The sequence below is a fragment of the Mirounga leonina genome, unplaced genomic scaffold (assembly GCF_011800145.1).
Source record: "Mirounga leonina isolate KUSES-001 unplaced genomic scaffold, KU_Mleo_1.0 Mir_376, whole genome shotgun sequence".
NCBI lineage: Eukaryota > Metazoa > Chordata > Mammalia > Carnivora > Phocidae > Mirounga > Mirounga leonina.
In genome coordinates this window covers 7,736,096-7,742,673 of record NW_023270718.1, presented here as the reverse complement: position 1 = coordinate 7,742,673, position 6,578 = coordinate 7,736,096, and the positions used below count along the sequence as shown (strand labels likewise).

The 6,578-nt window shown below is 42.4% G+C and overlaps 1 pseudogene; it reads right to left on the bottom strand.

Moving 5' to 3' along the window:
- Positions 1-1,959: 1,959 nt before the first annotated feature.
- LOC117997988 lies at positions 1,960-4,231 on the bottom strand (annotated as a pseudogene).
- Positions 4,232-6,578: the final 2,347 nt, after the last annotated feature.

Genomic DNA, 6,578 nt, shown 5'->3' with positions numbered 1-6,578 from the left:
GAAATGAAGAAACCTTCCCAGTATCAGTAGAGGATAGCTAACTGTTCCCTAAAAGGGCATATGATTGTACATTAACATTTTTTTTTAAAGATTTTGTTTATTTATTTGACAGAGAGAGACACAGTGAGAGAGGGAACATAAGCAGGGGGAGTGGGAGAGGGAGAAGCAGGCTTCTCGCTGAGCAGGGAGCCGGATGTGGGGCTCGATCCCAGGACCCTGGGATCACGACCCGAGCTGAAGGCAGACGCTTAATGACTGAGCCACCCAGGCGCCCCTGTACATTAACATTTCTTAATAATTACTTCAGGCCAGGGCGCCTGGGTGGCTCAGTTGGTTAAGCGACTGCCTTTGGCTCAGGTCATGATCCTGGAGTCCCGGGATCAAGTCCCACATCGGGCTCCCTGCTCAGCAGGGAGTCTGCTTCTCCCTCTGACCCTCCTCCCTCTCCTGCTCTCTGTCTCTCATTCTCTCTCTCTCAAATAAATAAAAAAATAATAATAATAATTACTTCAGGCCAGAAAATTATTGAAATTATGACTCCTAGGTCATTATATCAGAACAAGAATGTTTCTTGAATGCTCTTTTTTTTTAGTGGTTTTCTTTTTTTTTTTTTGCCTTTCAACACAATGTTCGTGGAAGAAAGAAGCATATTGTTATTTTTTTTTTAAGATTTTATTTATTTATTTGACAGAGAGACACAGTGAGAGAGGGAACACAAGCAGGGGGAGTGGGAGAGGGAGAAGCAGGCTTCCCACGGAGCAGGGAGCCCGATGCGGGGCTCGATCCCAGGACCCTGGGATCATGACCTGAGCCCAAGGCAGATGCTTAACCATCTGAGCCACCCAGGCGCCCCATGAGTTAATATAACTTCTTAAATGACACCTCAACCACTGCCCTTGTGAACAACCATCTCCCCTGGCACTCTAGACATTCCCCTTGTGCACACTTTAGAGAAGATTCCCGCAGAGTTTACCTAAACCTGTTTAAGTTTCAGTAGCTCACTCTGGACTTACCCAGGAACTCCCGAGCACTCCACCCATGGAACCTAATAAAGGATTGAGCCCCATGTCATAATGGAGGGGTTCCTTTGATGCTTAAATGAAGTGAATATACACACATGGCAGTACCTGGGGTGTAAGAGATACGCCTTGAGTAGGAGGAAAATATTCCAACATGAGGCAAGGCATGAGAGAGAAAAAGTCCAGGAAGAACTGTGTGAATTCTGCATGTGGAGAGGGGACACCTGTTTCCAGGTTGCATACCTGACTGTGAATACAGAAAGATACATTGTATTTGTTTTATTTTTTAATTATCCCCAGTTCTTCTGAATCTCCTCAATTTCTTTCCCAGCTACATATGCATCTCAATTTTTTCTTTTTTGTCTGTGTTGTAGCAAGAGTCTCCTCACTGACCTCTTAATTGAGATTAGAGGAATGCAAGGTCAACGGATCACAGGATTAATTCAGACATTTAACCCTGAGAGGGATGTGAAAATAGGTAAAACATCTATTTTTTTTTACCTATTGGTAAACTGATAGAACACTCCCTGGAGAGAAAGTTAAGACCTATTAAAAGCACGCCTGGAGAACTCTTTTGAAATGTGGGGAGGGAGGCTGTACACACTCCAAAGTCTAAGGAAGCTCCTGATGGTTGTCATCTGATGAATACAAGTAATGGAGATGGGGACTTGGCCACTATGGTGAGCTCCTGAGGATCAGGAAATTCTTTTTTTTTTTTTTAAGATTTTTTATTTATTCATAAGAGACAGAGAGAGAGAGAGGCAGAGGGAGAAGCAGGCTCCCCGCTGAGCAGGGAGCCCGATGCGGGACTCGATCCCAGGACCCTGGGATCATGACCTGAGCCGAAGGCAGATGCTTAACCATCTGAGCCACCCAGGCACCCGAGGATCAGGATATTCTTATTTTTCTTAATGATTTTTTTTTTGATTTACACAAATACTTTTATTTTGTTTTTAGATGTATATAGCAGTATACATTTGAGTAAGGAGGCTGCTCAAGTCCAATATGGGAAAGGTTACAAAACATACATAAAAAATATTCATATCAAAAGCATGAGGATCCATACAACCTTTTTTTTAAAGAACAAGCACATTCATACAAATGGAAGGGTTGTGACAAAGAATTTTAAAGTTCAAGAGCCTGTCACAATAATGAGGTATCAATAATGGGCAAGAGGAGTCTTGCAAGCTTCTCTCCTATCCATTGCTCACTGAAGTCTCATTCGTTTTTCAGGGGGGCCTTTGGTACTCACTATCTGTTGGACGTTCTTTGTGGTCTCCTTCTCCTCAGATTTTACAGTTTCTGGTATAGGTTCTGCCTCTTTCTTTGTCTGATCCACTGCACAAATTTGGGTGGAAATTTCTGTCTAAGGTCTAGGAGTAAAGCATCCACACGTTGTCTCTGAAAAATAGAGCTTGGTTCTTCTTTCCTTTTGGCTTTAGGTTTGACTTGATCTTGCTCTTCATGATCTTTGAAGTGCCACCAATACCCTTTGGAAGGATGATATCTACAGTATGACAGAGCTTCATCAAAAGCTGATTGAATGCCATGCACTGCAGTAAGCACCCTAGAGTTTATAACTGACCCCAAGTCTGGCGCTTGATAGATCACTCCAGCAATGATATAGTAATCAGCCAGTGGGATAACTTGGGTAGGGGACTGCCGCTGTTGCTTCCAAATGATAAAAAGAATGGGCTCTTGAGCGTGTAAAAGGATGAATTCCACTCCAACCATTTGATTTAAGTGTTCTAATGTTAGTCTCTGCATTTTGACCACCTCATTATTACATGTTCTATCGTAAAAAGGATTACTTCTTTCTGAAAAGTAATCCAAAAATGGGGGGCCAGGAACTGTCAACCCAAGAGATTCCCAGCAGATTATCTCGGATATCAACTGCCGCATAATTCCAAAAGCGCTCACAGGTTCTCCCTTTCTTAATGATTTAACTGAATTCGTAGGTGTTACTGACAAGCAGATGCTGTTGGATGACAGAGATTACTGATCTTCCTCAGGCCTAGATTATAGGCAGTGGATGGTGACAGGTATTGGATGATGGAAGCACTGTAGACATAACTTTAAGATGTCACATGGCAGAGTAGATGTTGGAGATGAAGAAACCTTTGGGACACTGTAATAGGCAGGATCAGCAAGGCATGGGCTGTGGTTCTACAAAGTACTAGTATCCCAGGTGTATAACCCCAACGTAGGTTTGATCCCCTATAGACGGGTGATCTCCCAGGGATGCTGACTCACAACTGACAGGCACCTCCCTCATTCCACTTACCCCATGATAGGGTGGGTAATCATCTGCTCTGGGCTCTGTGCTTGTTACTGATTAGTGGAGACACAGGTCAGCAGTCAGAGGTATTGAGCATTTCTGTTTCAAACAGTCCACCCAAATTTTAGGCCAGAAATCCCCATGACCTCTCACAACCCTTGCTGTTCTCCCCCTGCTTGTGTTCCTTCTCTCGCTTTGTCTCTCTCTGTCAAATCTTTAAAAAAATTTTTATTTCTTTATTGGAGAGAGAGCAAGCGAGAGAGAGAGAGAGGGAGCATGAGGAACAGCGAGGGGAAAAGGGAGAGGAAGAAGCAGACTCCTGGCTGAGCAGGGAGCCTGATTCGGGACTTGATTCCAGGACCCCAGGATCACGACCTGAGCCGAAGGCAGCCACTTAACTGACTGAGCCACCTAGGCGCCCTCCAACACAGATAGTTTTTATGCTTTGTATAGAATGAGACAATACATCTGTGAGGATTGGACAGCAAAGAGCAAAGTCATGTTTGGGCCTTAAATTAGCATGGAATTCTAAAGGGAATTTGGGTGATGGTTAGTAGGCTAATGTAAAGTAATAAGGTTTGTTCATGCAGACTTCTCAGCTCTTAATTCCCTATCCATGGAGGTAAGAACACCTCCTTACCTCTCTGTGCAGGAAAGGTATCTTTGCCCGGGAGATTGATTTTCTGCTTTCTGGACACAAATGGGGGTCAGAGTGTTCTTTTTGCATTGGCTGTTTCCTAAGTACCGTTTATTTCAAGATAATCAATATGGCAAAGGGCACATTTTAGGGCAGCCTACCATTGTCCCCAACACAAACTCAGGAAGATGAACTGGCAATCCACCATTGCAGGGAGATCAGAAGCCTAGAACCCTCACCCTCCACAACCTGACCCAGATCCATCTTCTTCTGAAGATTTTCCAGGTGTGGCCCCATTTTGGGCTCTCTCCTCACTGAACAGATTGAAGGAGATCAAAACTTTGGCTGCTTATTTCCAATCTCAGTAGTAGGTGCTCACTTTCTGTTGCAACCCAAAAGCAGATATATGGAAGTAGAGAACTGCACGTCTGGGTGCCTAAGTTTCTGTCTTTCTCATTGAAGTCAGTGCTTCTTATGTGTACTCATTCAAGACCTTGTTTTCCATTTATGAACATCCAGTTGTTGCTCAAGGGTAAAACAGTAAATATCTATGTACATTGTGACATTATAACACCAAGCTGATTTCACCTCTTGGTGCATGTTGAGCCAAAAGATACTGCAAAGCCAAAAAAGCAGGAAAAGGACAGGCTTCACTGGCAACAAGTGAAGAGAACACCAGGACATTTCCCAACCTAGCTACCCAAGCAACAAAATAGGGTGAATTTTAAGCTAAGGGCACATACGTATTTATCAAGGGGCCTGGCAAAGGACATTTCAGTATAAAATCAGTCAAAAGGCATCCTAAATTGACAAAGTCTAGGTCCTAGTTGCTTGAAGTCACAGGACCAGATAGGGAGGACATCATGAGTTTTCTGGCTCCTTTAGTCCATTATTTGGGTGCTCATAGCGGTTTAATTCCCACAAAATCCACTGGGGAATCTGTTCAGTCAATCCTTACTTTGGAAATGGGTAGAAGTTTTACCATGGATTTATTGTCTCTTATGTGGTTAGAATATCTCCTGGTCTGGTAGTGGCTCCTTGTGTTTACATTCTTTTTCTGCCTTAAAATCATTAACTACTGATGACTGCTTTTCTGTAATTTTGACCTATCCCAGGAAGTTGTCCAGACAGGTGCCTGGGTAAGCAGTGCTTGCATAGATCATAAATAGGCATAGATCATAAAATGGCTGGGATCCTAAAGTAAGTTCTCTTATGTTAAGAAATCTGTCTTGGGGCGCCTGGGTGGCTCAGATGTTTAAGTGTCTGCCTTCGGCTCAGGTCATGATCTCAGGGTCCTGGGATCGAGCCCCGCATATGGCTCCCTGCTCAGCGTGAAGCCTGCTTCTCTCTCTCTCTCCCTCTGCTACTCCCCCCTGCTTGTACTCTCACTCTCTCTGTTGAATAAATAAGTAAAACCTTAAAAAAAAAAAAAAAAGAAATCTGTCTCGTCTTCCCTGTTCTGTGTGGACCCCTATTGTTATTTGTCCACAAAATGATGACCACAATCAAAATAATGAACATATTCCTCACCCCACATAATTAAGATTTTTTGTGTGGGTGGTGAGCATGCTTTAGATGCTTTTATGTAGCAAATTTCAAGTTTACAATACATTAACTATAGTCACTGTCCTGTGTACAACTCCAGTATTTATTCATCCTGCATAAATGAACCTTGTTCTATTTAACCTTACAAATAAAAACTGCTAGTTATTTTACTACCAAAAGATGGGTTTATTCAGGAATAACAGAATTGCAATTAGGAACAAATAGGCTGCAGTAAAACCGTAGGCAAGACCAGGGAACAAAGAAGAGGCATGGTTTTTTGAGAAGGCAAGGGGTTAAGTTGAGAAGACTGTTCCTGAGTAAAATGTTTTGGAGTAATTGGTAGTTTGAAGGATGGTGGGTTTTCATTGGTTGAGCTGTTGCCTGGGAGGAATAAGAAAAGCATCTCTTCCTCTGGCTGGAATAGTAGAGTATTGACCTTGGATGTGGATTATACCTCCAAGTTTGTGTAAGGTCAAGACCTTCCCTTCCCACTGGATCTGCTATTGACTTCAAATGATAGAGCTTGAGAGCTCCCCCTGCTGAAACCTCCTGACTACATTTTAGTGACAGTTCCCATTACTAAGTTTCCTCTTATCACATGATCAACATCTCAACATTGCCTTCATTCAAAGGTGCTAGAAGCAAACATTCTAAATTTCACTTTGATGATTTTAACTTTGTTTAGATGCCATGTAATTTCATACAGTATTTTTTTTTCTTTCTGTGTGTGTCTTATTTAATTCAACAAAATAGCCTACAGATTGTATGGGCTAAACCCAGGCTGCCCCCTGATGGACCACTTTGGCAGAAAGATTATTTTGAGTTAAAAAGCAATCAAAATCAGCACTACCTAAAATTTTGAAGACGAAGCTGCCCCAGAATGAGACCTATCACCATACATAACTACATTATAATATAAACTAGGTTTGATAAACAGGGAGGAACCAGTAAGTCCTGTTTGAACAAAGTTCTCTATATCCTATTTTTTGAGTGGCCCAGGGTGTATTTGTTTACCAAATATTTATTCTTTTTTGCTTTCCTGTGAATTTCATTTCTTCCCTTGGAGTTGCCAGACTTCTGCCATCTTCTTCTTTTCCTT